This window comes from Lepidochelys kempii, chromosome 13 (assembly GCF_965140265.1).
Source record: "Lepidochelys kempii isolate rLepKem1 chromosome 13, rLepKem1.hap2, whole genome shotgun sequence".
Classification (NCBI taxonomy): domain Eukaryota; kingdom Metazoa; phylum Chordata; order Testudines; family Cheloniidae; genus Lepidochelys; species Lepidochelys kempii.
Window position 1 is genome coordinate 14316611 of NC_133268.1, and position 16099 is coordinate 14332709.

At 39.2% G+C, this 16099-nt stretch overlaps 2 protein-coding genes across 3 annotated transcripts in view; one reads left to right on the top strand and one right to left on the bottom strand.

Annotated features, from left to right (window-relative positions):
- ZNF217 (zinc finger protein 217) overlaps positions 1-5996 on the top strand; it is a 105819-nt gene extending 99823 nt beyond the window's left edge. For both annotated transcript variants that reach the window (XR_012154676.1, XR_012154678.1), the window contains one exon: positions 4869-5996. The gene's annotated coding sequence lies outside the window, so the exon portion shown is untranslated. The remainder of the gene's footprint in view (positions 1-4868) is intronic.
- TSHZ2 (teashirt zinc finger homeobox 2) overlaps positions 1-16099 on the bottom strand; it is a 259376-nt gene that overhangs the window by 35806 nt on the left and 207471 nt on the right. The gene's annotated exons all lie outside the window — the stretch shown is intronic.

Genomic DNA, 16099 nt, shown 5'->3' on the forward strand with positions numbered 1-16099 from the left:
TCAGATGAACCCTTGGAAAGGAAATGCCAAGTTTATCCCGAAAGTAAGTCCACAATGGCATAATTATGTTGTTTTGAGTTTCCTTTTCCCTATGTTGAGAGCACTTTTTAAAACAAAAACACCATCTGTCTGAATGGTTGCTTAATACCTCAATTAGACCTAATTACTTTTAGCAATGTAGGGGTTACTTTGAAAATGATATTCTATGGTGCTGGCCACCCCTAATTGACATATCCTACAAGAGCTGATCACTTTGGCTTTGGAGAAGTAAACGTGTTTCCCTCAAGGAATGAGGAGGGAGACTCTGTTGCTTTTGGTTCATGTAAGATGCCAATCAATGCTAAAAGCTTTACGGAATGATTCCAGAAGCCAAACTTGGTCATACCTGAGTGGTAAGAAGAAGGGTGCCTTTCCGAATTTGTTTGTGTGTGATTTAACAACCAGACACTGCCAAAAACAGAGGGAAAAAAAGTCCGACAGTCTAATTATGGGCAGAAATACAGTTATCTAGATACAGCTGAATGCCTTGCAATTCCTGTCAGTAACTACAGCCACACTTCATTCTCCAGATCAAGACACACTTAGTTGGGAGGAGGAAGCAGTTTCAGGTTTTAGCCTAACAATCAAATAACCACCTCCATGCCAAAATCAGAACATGATGGTATAACGAATGCATGTGCTCCAGATGACAGATGCAATTATTAAATAAGCCACACACATGCACATGAGAACTGAGATTAGAACTGAGACCTGGTCCTTTTAGTCAAAAAGCAAAGGTTTCTGCAGCACGGGAAAGAAGATCTCTCTCAGCAGACAGCAGAAATAGGTAGCTTATTCTGTTTGTGGGGCATCCACTCATGGGTAAAATCCTACACTCACTCACACACGCACCAATCCCATATATTAAAATGGATCCCTGAACTGATCTAAATAAAGTACCCAATGCACAGTGTCTTAAAGCATATCAAATAATATGTTTTATTAACACTTAAATAGCAATTTGTGCACGATAGGTTTGAAATAGCCAACAGAATAAGCTATTTAAGCTTCCTTCTAATGCTACCTGCCAACACCACCCAACATTTGCCCAAATTTCAATGTTGTCTACTTAATTTCTGACACAAAGATAGTGTCTATTATGAGCACCGAGTATTGCTGCATTTTAACATGCTAACTCACTTCACAATACAGACTTTTCCACTGGCACAAAGTACAGTTATAGAGGAAGTTCAAACAGTTAGGGCCTCAAAGCCTACTGGCAGCTTAGTCTCCCTTTTGATAGGCAAGGCCTTTCCTAGGCAAGGAGAGGCCTCGAGATTGGGACCTTAAAACATGCAAAGGAATCTCTCATTCTCCTTAATTCCCATCATGAAAGCTACTGGCCATTGGTTGACCTTGAAGTCAGTTCCGCAAGCTACATTTTGGGAGCCTGTGGTGGACCTTTGGGGTTAACAATCTCTAATATCACCCATAATGTAATTGTTCCTGCTTTTAGCCATATGTCTCCATGCAATTATTGTGAAACAGATATAGTGGGTTCAGGACCAACCATGGACCAGATTTATCCACTGATTTCAGAGATGGTCTTGACTACACCACATCCTTATAGAAGCTTGGCTAACTGGTTTGTTTTTCAGGGGGAATGGGGGTGGTTCAGGATGAAACAAAGAGCCAAACAGATTAAAAAAGCCATTTTAAAAGCTATTCAAGATGTATTTTCATGCATCTGATGCAAATATCCTGTCATTATTCAAAGAAGAGGAAAAAAGACAACTTAAATACTTAGAATACAATTTAAATGCTAAAAAGATTAGACTTACTTTACTGTTCTATGTTGTTCAAAAACAAAACCTATTACCTTTTTTAACCCTATTGCGTACCTTCCTCCTTATCTAGTCATGTGCAAACCCGTTTAGAAGGAACAAACAGGCTACGTCAGAATATAGATAGCTTGGATCAAATCCAGCAGACCCCTTAGTCCTTATTCCAGTGGGGGTTTTGCACAAGTAAGGCCACAGCAGGAAAAAAAATAACATCTAGTTAAAAAACCCGACAAAACCAAACCAAACCATGAACAGTCAGTACTGGTTGTAACTGCACCATTTCCAACTGTTAGTACAGTCATTTTCATTAGAATGGACTTATACCATTTTCTATCCTTATTAAAATGATTCTTGTTTGACTAAGACACCAACATTTTAAGAGTGCTGGACACAGTGTGAAATAGATAAATAATATGATTTTGCTTTTCTCTGTCAGGGTTTTGTTCTGGTTTACTTAACTCAGGTTTTTTTACATTGATGTTTTTACTTTAGAAATACCAGAACTCCACTTCTCATTTTTCTTTTTTTTTCTAAAAAAAGATATATTAGAATTGGAAAAAGTACAGAGAACGGCAACAGAAATGATGAGGGGCATGGACCAGCTTCCTTATGAGGAGAGATTAAAAAGACTTGGACTGAGAAAAAAAGATGACGAAGGGAGTTGATGGTAGAAGTGTATAAAATCATGAATAGTGTGGAGAAAGTGAACAGGGAAGTGTTATGTACCCTTCACATAACACAAGAACGAGGGGTCACCCAATGAATTAATAGGCACCAGGTTTAAAACAAATATAAGGAAGTACCTCTTCATGCAACGCACAGTCAACCTGTGCAACTCATTGTCGGGGATGTTGTGAAGGCCAGAAACATAACTGGTTTCAAAAACAATTAAGGCTGGTCTGCAATGGGAACTTACACTGACATAGCGACGTCTCTCAGAAGTCTGAAAAATCCACACCCCTAAGGCCTGGTCTACACTGGGGAAGGGGGGATATCGATCTAAGATACGCAACTTCTGTTATGAGAATAGCATAGCTGAAGTCGATGTATCTTAAATCGACTTAGAATCACTTACTTCGCGTCCTTGCGGCGTGGGATTGATGGCCGCCGCTCCCCCGTCGACTCTGCTTCCGCCTCTTGCCCTGGTGGAGTTCCAGAATCAATGGCAGAGTGATCAGGGATCGATTTATCACATCTACACTAGACGTGATAAATCGATCCCTGATAGATCGATCACTACCCACCGATCCGGCGGGTAGTGTAGACGTGGCCCGAAAGACATAGGTATGCTGACTCAACTCCCAATGTAGACAGTGCTAGGTTAATGAATTAATTCTTTTGTCAACCTAGCTACCACCTCTTGGGGAGGTGGATTAGCTATGCCAGTGGGAGAACTCCTCCATTCTGTGGAGATACTGTCTACACTGAAGAGCTACAGTGACACAGCTGCAGTAGAGGATATGTCCATCAGTGGCTACTAGACTAGATGGTCAGCGACACAACCACATGCTCTGTGTGTCCCTAAACTATTTGCCAGAAGTTAGGACAACAGGGGATGAAGACTAGATAATTGCCCTGTTCTGTTAATTCCCACTGAAGCATCTGGCACCGGCCATGTCAGAAGACATGATACTGGGATAGATGGACTATTGGTCTGACCCATTGTGGCCATTTCGATGTTCTTTTTCTTGGAGGATCTTGATAAACCCTGTGAAGGATCTTGAATACGTGATATCTATACCTCTCACCCTGCCAAAGGCCTGATGTGTGACAAAGACCCCCAAAGGAGGGACACATAAAAATGGATCATGCAGGAAACTTAACTGTGGGATTCAGTTCTTCAGTAAAAATAATTCCATGATATAAGTAACTTTCAAGAATAGAAATAAATATATAGGTAGTGGAAGTGTGGAATGTAGGTAACTTGGGACTAAAGTGAGTGGCATCATTTTTTACATGAATGATACCACACAAGGTTAAAACAAACCTTTCTGCCTGGGGATGAGGTAGGAGGGATGGGGATTAGGAGTCCGAAGTGAGCAAAGCAAAGAGACCAGAGAAGGATTTTACCACCAAAAGAAGATTTACTCCTAGAAATATTTTCATGTTGTGGCTTTGTGTTTGACCAAGCTGATGTATGTATTGTATTGGAATGGGTAGGGTCCATGCATTGAAATGGATTTGCATTGAAATGCATGCGTGTGATGTCGGCTGTTAGGTCTTATTCAGGTTATACAGTCCTTTTTAAAAACCCAGGTGCCCTGATTAGCCTGCCTTAATTGATTCTAGCAGCTTCTTGATTGGCTGCACTTGTTCTAATCAGCCTGTCTTAATTGTCTCCAGAAGGTTCCTGATTGTTCTGGAACCTTCCCTGTTATCTTACCCAGGGAAAAGGGACCCACTTAGCCTGGGGCTCTTATATCTGCCGTCTATTACTCTCCTATAGGCATCTGGTCCGACCCTGTCACAGTATATAGATCACTCTCAGTTCCCATTGTTGGCTATATGAAATGCAGAACAGAGGATGACTCACACATCCGCAAAACCCCAAACCAGGAGCTCAGTAAGAAGAAGGAACCCGTTTTACGACTCACTCCAAATAATTGTTATGACAATTTATAATTATAGGCCAGAAATTTACATTTGCATTATTTTGAAATAAAAGTGCTGATCATAGCTGAATTAGACTTATATATCTGAGGCCTATTGATAATATATTTGACAAATTGACTGGTTTTCCTTACTGGTTGTTAGACCTGGGTGGAAAATTTCAATGAAAATAATAATAATAATAAAACATTTTCACAGTTCCCATTTGTTTTCCTGTTTTCTGACAAATTGGATATTTAGGCCCAAATTTTTAGCATTGCACCCATGAAAAAATTCACAAATATAGCATAACAAAATTGCACATGTAGTTACCATGATTGTGTGTGCACTTATGGTAAATTACTGTGCAAATCACCCATGGACATTGCATTGATCATTTGGATGCACTTTATGATTTATCATTTTAAAGCAGTTCTTTGTATTTCATCTCTATAGATTCCCTACGGAAGATGCTTCCAAGAAGGCTAATCGTACCAGTGAAGCTCATGGCAGTGAGACAATCAAGAAAAAAAGAATTTATTCCACTTTTGCAAAAGAGTCAAGTTCACCTAGGCTTCTGCAAAACAAGTTCCTCTTTTTTTTTTCTTTTTTCACAATTGATGGAAAAGATTCCACAGTCTCTCATGGTGTACATCACACCCTTCACTGGCGTGGAGAATGAGAGAATCTGCAAGCAGGCACGGGGTTTTATTTTATTTTATTTTTGCCACACAGTCCATATCGCAGTCTGTGGAAGTTTTCACCAGCACAATGATAGGACATAACCTGCCTCTACGACATCATCACGCTTTTCAAGAAACATTATGTACTGAAATTGCCAACGAATCAAATGAGTGGCTGAGCAATGAAACACACTTGCATGGGTTCTAATATTCTTGTACTAAGGAGCTGAAAGATGTTACTAGTACATGACAAAAAGCGTCCATTTTCTCTGCACTAGCACCAAACTATGAACATAGAAGACAAAACAAACCAACAAAAAAACCAACCAAAGAAACCTCCTCTGTTTGCAATTTGGATCTAATTTTGCCAACCAAGATTTAAATATTTATTTTGTATGCCTGAATTTTAAATTAAATTGCAGTTGAGGTTATGCAGCGATCTTCAAAACAAGGAGCACCAGCTAGCCCAGAGCACTTGCCTATAACCCGAGAAATATTGTTTTTATTCTTCATTCTGCCACTGACTCCTTGGGCAAATCGCTTAATCTATTGGTGCCTCTTTGTTTCCCCTTTGTCTGCCTTGTCTATTTAGAATCCAAGCTCCTGAGGTCAGGGACTGTCTTTCCCAATGTGTTTCCCCAGTGCCTATTATAATGAAATCAAAATCTGAGTTGGGACCTCTCGGAATCTGCTGTAATACAAATAGCAATAATAATACTGGCAGTGCTGGGGAATGATTGCAAGCTGGTTAGCATGTATGATGTCAGAAATACTAAGGCATTACAGGGAAATAACTACGAGTTGTGGGATTATCATATAAAGGAACCCTGAGGGTACTCAACAATTGGAGAGTTGTTCTTTATGAAAAGAAACAAGTATCTGCCTTTTTCATGACAGTACTGGGGAAAAATTGCTAAAATAAAATAATTTTCCCTGAAGGAAAGCCTACTGGAAGTGTGTAATTCCTTCTTGACCCAGCCTCTAAACTCAGATTTACTGGCAAAATGGCAGAGGAGTTAGCATATCAACTTGGGGTGTGCAGCAGTGCAGAAGAATCTGACAGCCTCCTGGATGAGTTCTCTATTTACCAACTCTACGACACTGACAGTGTTATGAAAGGGCCAGTAAACACAGCAGTGCTCAAATTCTGGGGCACTGTTCTTGGCGAGAAGCAGGCATGGGGCCGAATTTGCTGTTTAGTTAGACTCATGTTGATTCTTTCGTGTTTGCCTTACTCAGAGGCAGAGTCTTAAAACATCTTGACAAAACCTAAATGATATCAGTGTCTAAATGGCCTGTCCTGCCAAAAAGTATAATGTGGGAGATTCTCAGGTGGTGTACACCGGAGTAGCTCTGTTGAAGTCCATGGAACTACACTGATTTACACCAGCTGAGGATCTGACCCATTGGTACTACTTTACTATAAAATTATGATATTACTGTAATATCAGTTAGCATGTCCTGGAACACAAGCAGGTAAATTCAGAACATAGGCACAATCTTGCAAAGACTTAGGCAACCTCTCATCTTTATTTCTGTGAGTCGTTCAGTAGGACTACACATATCACTAAACCTAAGCAAGTACATATGCTTTTCCGGGAACAGAACCTAAGGTTGAATATTTGTTAACATTCTAGCTGTCCCATTGTGCTAGGCATTGTACAAATGCAGAGTAGCACAGAGTTTACAGTCTCAAGAGACAACACAAATACTGGGTGGGGAAAAGGGATATACGCAAAAAGAGGGGGAAGTGCAGGACATCATAATAAATACAATTATTATTAGCATTATTTTTATTAATAATAGTAATAATAATAATTGACATAATAATTACAAATAAATAGGCCAAATCCCCAAATCCTTAAATAAATGAATCTTCTGTAATCCTGCCCTAAACTATACAATAGTGTTACTCTGCACTATTAAACAGCTGCTGTGTTTCAACTCAGAGTTGACCACAATTCAGTAAGGGCTGATCCTGCAACTATGTGAAACCTCATTGAGTCTGTTTCAGGATGAAGGCCTCAATCAGTGGGACTCCTCATATGTTTAAAGTAAGTCATATGCACAAGTGTTCACAGGACCAGGGCCTACATTTATAAAGCACTTTAAAATCCTTTTGTGGGAAAGGTATCGGACAAGTATATGAAATTATTTATTACTCAAATTATTTTAATTCTTACTTCATATAAATTGACCTAATAATTTGTGGCAGCACCATTCAAAGAATAACTCTACCAGCAATCTAGAATGAGATTTTAAAAGCCACCTAAAGGATTTGGAAGCCAATACCCTTTAATTGTAATGGGAATCAGGCCCCCAAATCCTTTATGTGGCTTTGAAAAAATCTCAGCCCTAAAAATATAAAAATGATCATGTGATATTTGTTAAGTGACCAAAGCAGTTACAGAAATCATAGTAAAAATATTGCCAGAAATGTTCAGAACTTGATATGATGATTATCTTAAATTTGTAATTTGCATACTCTAAATGAAACATTTCAATTTAAAAACCTCCACAAATATGCAGATGTCTGTGAAGATGAATACCAGTATCCTATACTTCTGACTATCAGTTTGTCAGCTTTTCCTTTTGTGCTTTGTTGCAGCAAATATAGCTTTGTATAGCAACAGAAGGACCATCTTTCATTTCAACTGAAGGCCACTCTCTTCAGTTCAGTCATTTTAGACAAATGCTCTTCATAAAATAAGGCAAATGTGTCTTTTTTGTTTTCTATGGGGTTCGGCTGTTATCCTCTGTCAATGGATTATTATTGAAGATAAAACCTTAACAAGCATTTTCTTTTTCAACTCCTTTTTGGGGTCGTATTAGAGCCCATTGAAGTTCTGTGAATCTGCAGAAAAAAAATCAATGACAGAATTCACCATCTGCTGCATAATGAAATAGACGTGAATAATATAGCACCAGTTGAGGGGGTTGAAAGTGATCAAATGTTGTTCAGCACCTCAATAATATTTCCTTGGAAAAAAGACTCGGATTACAGACTTCAGTGTCAGATTTTTTATTTGTATTTATTAACTCCATGGCTGAGAGTGGAGTCTAGTATGAGGTCAGGGGGTTTGCAAAAAGCTTAATTTCTTTTGGATTGTGGCAAATATACCCAGATTCAGACAGTAGATCCCATAGCTTTAGAAGTCCAGAGGGCAAGGAAAATGTAAGCTAACTTACTGCACAATTGATTTAACATTCTTACAGATGTGACTTTGAATTGTTACTTTATTCCAGTTACATGCATCATAAAATCCTACATTTCCAGCAGCATTCTCTTTTTGACATTAATAAAGAGCTATAACTTCATACTCTGAAATATTCCAAAATAAGAGAGAGATCCTAATATGTCCAAACTTAAAGTATCCAATATGTCACCGTTTAGAAAAATCCTCCTTATCTGGTAGGCAAATTGGGAAGCCTTAGACTGTGTGAGCATTTTTATGAATGAAAAAATTAGTCTCTCCTTCCCAAATTTTGGTCAAACTTTGGAAGAAAAAACAAAAATAAAAAACTCCTTTAATAGCTGATGATCCTATCATCCTATGGGAACTCAGTTCAATCTTTAAAATGATCCACGTCACCCGGAAATATGGTTAAAAACACAAAATCAGTTTGTATCACTCATTAAGGCGTAAATAATTGTTTCTGTTTTCTGGTCAGCTCTGTGGCACAATGGGAATGATAACTGAGATTCATGAAACCTCACTACATATCTTCAAAGAATATAATGAAAAGCCATGTGTGCATGGTGGACTCAGTCAATGAATGGAAGGGAGTGGTACTGAATATAGGTTCATTGTCACAGATGTTGCTTCTGAAGGTACTGTCTTATCCCTGGGGGAAGGCAGGTATTCTACCACGCTTGAAGAAGGTTCAATGTACACTTTCACCTCTGTGTATGTTCATATCTCAATGCACTCTTAATTATAGTTACTACTGATGCCTCCACGTTATATTCACACCCCCATTTCCTGCTAGGGATTTAACATGTGTTTTCTCTTTCTCTATCTCTCTCTAGATTTTATGGTCTTTCCCATTTCTATCTCACTGCAAATCCACTCTACCATGATGATTTCCAAGTTCTTCAGTCACTTTATTGTTAATGCAACTACTAGCATTGCCACCATGAAAAAAGACACCGCATTTTGGCTTCTATGTTAGCCAATATTGTATCTAGAATTATCAGTGTGCCCCCTCCAAACTATCTCGCTCTCAGGCCATGCTACACTTTTCATACACACTTTTCATACACATCCTATACCCATTTTTTAAAAAAAGACTCCATAATTATGTTGTAAAGAACTCTAAACAACTGAGGCATAAATACATCAACACACATGTAATGGAGTGGCCCACTACATCTCCTTAAGTCAACAGACCAGATTTTTTCCCCCTCTTTCAGCTTTCCAAATGCCTTTGCTTGTCTTCTATCCTCAGCCATTTTAGGGTAAAATGTGTCTATTTCGCAAAATACTCGGATCCCAAAATTTCTCCTAATTTGTTATTTTCAAGTTTTGTTTATACCAAATACACTTTTACTAATTTTCACTTTTCATTCTCTATGAACCTTGAAAAGAAAACCCTCCTTCTTAAATATTCATTCATTCAAATTAATGGGCATTTGCTTGGAATGTTGTTGTTTCCGTGCCCCTCCCCCCAACCGTGAGTACTGGCAGATCAAAAGTTCACAGAAGTATTCTGGTGCAATTTGTAAATCAATTGCAAAGAACAGTGTGCATTGCTACATTTCTAATGGGTTACAATTGAAATGCTACATTTTCATTTTCCACTGACAATGAAAAACACCAAGTAATATACTAAGGCCAAAAATTATTGCTGGAACTTATGAGCCAGTCATTTCCTAACAGCTTTATTCCTTGAATGCTGTCTTATCAAAAGTGCCCAGGATTTTATTGAAGTGAACTGGTCTAATGAAAAAAGAGCATTTGATGAACAGGCTTGACTGCAAGCTCAATTCCATTCCCCATACTTCCAACTGGGTTTCATCAGTAAAATAGCCATAAACTATTCCAGGTAGCCACGAATGAAAATACCAACTACGATTCTTCTTGGATGGCATGGATGTTTGGCATATATTGTTGATGGCACATATATATAAATGAACAGACAGAACATCCCTCTTCATTGTGAGGAAAGAGTGCATTCCAAATAATCTAAGAACAATAAAAATAATTATTAGCCTTTAATTGTCCAGCTGACCAGATTTAACACAAAATGAGGTAATAAAGTTAGACTTCTAAATATGGACATTAGCACCTGCCTGATTTTCAAAAGAAGGGAGCACACAATAGATCCAACTGAAGTTTTGTGGGGGTCTAGAATTAGCCGTTCCAAGAAGTTACTATTTAAATTGCCAAGAAATTGATTCTTGAAACCTTGTTTTGATCTGACATAGAATCAGTTTATGTGGGGCAGTTGAAGTCACCAATTATTGCATCTTTATTAGGTTTGGTTGCCTTTTGATCTGCTTTAAAACCATGCAGTATCTTTTTTCCCTAATAAAGTTGTTAGTTTTACCCTACTATACATCTATATTGTTATGACTTTTGGATTTCTGTACTTTTGATCTCATGGATACAGATTAAAATGGAATTACAGTAACAAATTAGGCTGCCTCACAGTATCTAGGGTAAATAAGATTGAGTGACTCATAGTTTCACAGTTATAAGGTGGCTTACACACTTTGGTACAGTCATCCAGCAGACATAGCCATAATGTATATTCAGGTGCCAGACTTGTCAGTTTCTCCTCCATCTCCCCCCAGGGTGGGGGAGTTAATTAGCACTGGCTATTCTCCGGCAAACCAGAGCTGAGAAAAATCTATTGCAAGGTGAGTTCTGCCATTCTCTTTTTAAAAACATTACTCTAAGAATAAGTCTATACTGAAACTGGAAGCTTGCCTCTGAGCTTGGATAGACAAACATATGCTATCTTGGCTGGAGCTAGTGCACTAAAAATAGTAACACGGAGTTGACTTTGCAGCATGGGCGGATGCTCAAGCTAGCCACCAGTGTGGACCCAGGAGGGCAGGCAGGCTTGTATTTGAAGGGGACTAGCTTGTGCCGTCACCTGTGCCACAATGTGCTTGCTGCTATTTTTAGCACTTTAGCTCAAGCAGAACTAGCATATGTCTCTCTACCCAGGCCAGAAGGCACTCTCCCAGCTGCTGAGTAGACCTAATGAGTCAAACTCAGACCGAATGAGTGGGGGTACAACTCCACTAAACTTCATGGAGCTGCAACCACTTAAGCCAGAGCCGAATTTTGGCTCTCAGTGTGCTAGTTTAAAATGTAGCATACATTTAGAGCTATGAGAATAACCAGTTTTTCCAGTTTGGTGGCCAAACTGAGAAATTTATTTAAAAAAAAATTCAGTTCAAAAAAGATTGTATCCAATCAAATGGAATGTTTCATGTGATCTGATGATTATGAAAACCTTGAATAGAAAATTCGAAATGTTTCATTTAGAAAATGTCAGACAACATGTTTTGATTTTTTGGGATGTCCCCCCATTTTTCAACTAATTGAAACAATTCAGTGAATTCAACAAAATTCATGAAATTTTTCAGTCAACCCAAATCTGCATATTTTGGCAAAAGGAAGTTTTGTCCAAAATTTCTTCCTCAGCTCCAGGTAGATTCTACCATTTCCTCTGTGACCACCACATAGCATGAGTCACATATGTACTAGGGAGGTCCAATCTGGGAGTGGTGGGGAAGGAATTCTTCCCCTCCGAGTGTTGAGCTGAGGTGTACAGCTAGCCCTTGGGACCAGTGCCATCCTCTTCCAAAAGGGGAAGAGTTGGTAGATCTTCACAGTCGTGGTTCAACCAACTCTGTACCTTCCTCAGACTGCCCCTCTACAAAACCTCCTGGCAGCACACAGAGGCCCTTCAAATCCTGTCCCACACAGCCCACTCCATACTCCCACCAAACTTTGCAGTGGAACATCACTGGTTCTGTAGTTCCAGGATTCTCCATGCTTGTAGGGTGTGTGTCCAATAATGTGGCACCCAATACTGACCCAGCCAGGGCAGTTATCTTACCTTCCTCACCACAACTTTTCAAAATTCCCCTTGCATTTGCAATCAGTAGCCATTAAACCTGAACCTTCCTTGAACAGGAATTCAGGTCACATCACAGGTTGCTGCCAAAAAAGGCTCTGTGGTGTTATGCTACCACACACAAGGTCAGCTTGAGTGGCATATGCAGCCCTTCTACTCTAACCATAAAAATCCCAGACCGCCCCCCCCCTGCACGCTGGTAAAAGGCTGCTGGCACTCCCCTGCCTAGTTTTTTAAGTCATTGCCTTGGACTCATTATTGGCTTGATATAGCGTAGTCATTTATAACAAAGCAACCCAGACTTTAATTAATAAGCCCCTTTATGAAAGTGACTATCCCAGCATCTTCTAAAGGAAGTTAATATGTATTCCCTTAAAAAAATACCAACAGCTAGATGAGGCACTAAAGCTAAACATTAAGAATTTATGTGATTGGTGTTTATAATATTCATTAATGTTGCCAATTAAACCTTGTTTAAGGAAATCTGTTACGAGGAGAGATGACATCTCTGCTTTTGCAAGGATGTGAAAACACACAGTCAGCATGCACAGAAAGAGGCTGGATAATTTTTATGACCAACAACATCTGTAGTTATTCATGTTAAGATAAGGATAATCAAATCTCATGCTTCAGAGTGTAAAACTGATTGCTGCAAGGGTCAGGAAGTAATTGTCTTCTTCCCACGTAAAGACCTGCAAAATTGGCTAGAGATATGATTAAAAGTAAGAAAGGGTTACTGTCCTATAGTTTGGTTGATATTTGGCCACCTGGTGCAAGATAGCAGATTTGACATACCAACTAGTATTGCCATATAAGATTCACAACTCCACCCCCCACCCCGTTGTCCGCCCCACGTATTCTGTACAGCAATGGATAAATTTCAGAACATGAGGAAAAAACACATTCGCAAATACTTTGTGTGTGATTGTACACACACACACATATATAATGTGTATACACATACATACACCTATTTTATATTACACATATATTACGTATACATATAGCAAAAATTACTTGAAGTTTGAAGAAGACACCTAATAACTTGATTATATGTACATTCCATAGTACATTTTACAATCACGCTAGGACTATCCCACTTCACTGCACCTTAGATTGCCAATATGACTAGATTAATTAAAGCACGTCCAGCAAAATGAGTACAAACCATAGAGAGGAAGCTTACCGCATGTCTGCACTTGATCACATTGTTTTGTTAGTCAGTGGCCTATGACGTTTCCTACTGAATAACAGAGAGAGCTGAAGAAGTTTTCCTTTCAAGGGATTCACAAGCACAATAAGATATTTATTGTATTTATCACAGAGATCAAACCCGCACACAGATGTCATATTTCTTGAATTCCATCAGTAGATCAGACAAGCAGTCTCTGGAAAGAGGACATTACAGCCAGAAAGTTCAGAGCATACAGGCTTTGAGGGCCATTCCTGTCCCATTTTCTGTCATGCACCCTGAGCCTTTGTTGTCTCCGCAATGCTGATAAATCAATCCATCAAAAAATTTCCTCAGTGAAACTCAATCAAGAAAGGTCATGTCAGCGGGAGAGGAACAGATTAAATTAGCATCAAATTAGACATGGAAAGTGAGTTCTGTCAAAATCATCACAGCGCTCAGCACAATTAGAATATGTTAATTATGCATTTCATTAAGGTAGTGCTCTTTGAATGCGAGATGAAATGTCAGTGGTGTAGGCATCCGAAAAAAGGAAGATTGCCAGGCACAACTTTCTCTAGACAATGTGTGACACCTTCATTAACATCAAGAATCACAAGTCTGTCTTGACTTTTTTGTAAAGTATTAAACCGTTAACTGTTTGCTGGCTCTCTCAACTTCCATTCACATTCCTCTCTTGATAAGCTGCAAGGCTAGCTTTCTTTCATTGCCAAAGCCCCTGGGACAACTGCGAGTGTCCGGCAGGCACCAAAAAAGTAGCAGCAATTTAATGAAGCCTTTGCCGGATGTGCCTGGGATCATACCGCTGCCTTAAGGGGGTGCAGCTCAGATGGCGATGCAGAGCTAGCTGAGCTATTGTAGAAAAGAGGGGATAATGAAAGGAGAAGGGAAGGATTGAAGGAGGAGGAAGGTGAATCAATTTTAGTTTAGATCCAGTTGCAAGATATAATCAACATAAGGGGGAGTGGGAAATGCAAACCGACATCCCACAAACCCTAATTTGGGGAATTATTTTGTATATCAAACGTCTTTGATTCCTTATAACGAGCTGCTTTTCAAAGAGAAAAGTGATCCCTTGTGAGTTTGGGCAGAGGTCAGTGCTTCACAAACACTAGTTACAAGCCCTAGCTAAGAGATGAACCACTAGATTTCAGCTTCAAGAGTGATTTTTTAAAATCTGTTTTTCTAAGCATATGGGCCAAATTTTTCAAATCTGGATGCCTAAAACTATGCTCCTATGTCTGTATTTAGGGACCTAAAAATGTGGCCTCATGATCAGAGGTAGCAAGCATCCCCAGTGAAGCCAATGGGAGCTCCATGGGCTCTGTCTTTCTGACAGTCAGGTCACTTATATAAATGCTTAAATAGGGATTTAGGAACCTAACTTTAAGAACTCAGTTTTGAAAATTTTGCCCATTTTTTTAAAGAGAATTGTAAAGGTCGAGGAAATGATAATGGAGACTTTTCCACATCAGTCATTCATCTGAAAGCAGCTCAGGTTGATAGAGACCAAAAGTTGTTGCCCTCTGCTGGAAGGCGCATGGCCCAAGTCCAGTTCTTAGTGGACAAGACCACATCTCTGAGCTTCCTAATCACTGTTTCATTTTCAGCAGCAGGGACAACAAATTGAATGGGGATGAAGGCTGAAATATTATTATAGATAACCCTCTTCTCAGTGCAAAAACAGCCTGCAAACCTGCTGTCTGGGACTTTCATATGGATAAGCAGGATTTCGGGTCGAAAGGCTGTAAATCTGGCACCTTCCAGCAGCTCTCCATTCACTTTTATTACAATATTATTTTTAGGAGGGTGAAGCTTTGAAGCTAGTTTCTGAAGACACCATGCTGTGATCTTTTCTGTAACATAATGATACTCTTGGGGCAACGATATTGCATCACAGTATGTTGATGCAACAGCATGCGAGCTTCATGTAGAAGTGTGTTATGTAGTCTATTTATTTTACGTACTTATAGGGCCCCAATTATTTAGTATCTGAACACCTCACAATCTTTAATGTAGTTATCTGTACAACACCCCTGTGAGGTAGGGCAGTGCTATTATCCCCGTTGTACAAATGGAGAACTGAGGCACAGAGAGACTAGGTGATTTGCCCAAGGTCACAAAAGGCAACAGTGGCAGAGCAGGGTCTAGAACACAGGTCTACCATGTTCTAGACAAGAGCCCAAACCACTGGACTATCCTTCCTCCACTAAATGGAAAGATACCATATTCAGATACCAGATTTCCAGACTATAAACACACATCAAAAAAAGTTTGTGAAACTATGCTTAATTTACAGACGCAATTAATGGGATTTGTATATGCAAATCAGATAATTGCACATGCAGTTAATTGGATACATGTGTATATGTATTCAGTTAATTGGATACATGTGTATATGTGATTACCTAATTTGTGTGTATACTTACATGCCTAAGATGTTTGAAAATCTAGGCCCACATATCTAGAATCCTCTGCTTACTCCCTTCCTGCCCCAGATTTAAAAAATAGTTTACTGATGATATTCAGAACTATGAGATTGAGGAAAGGGTTACAAGGAAAATTTCACCAGGTCTTTAATGAGCTTCCCCTTGGTTTATTATAGCTTTTGTAAATCCTGCCTGGAAATTCAAAGTTGCCAAATGCTCCTCCCCAAAGAAGCATACTCTAGCTTCCAATGCCCTCAGGATTCTATTTTAATATAACTGATTCCAATA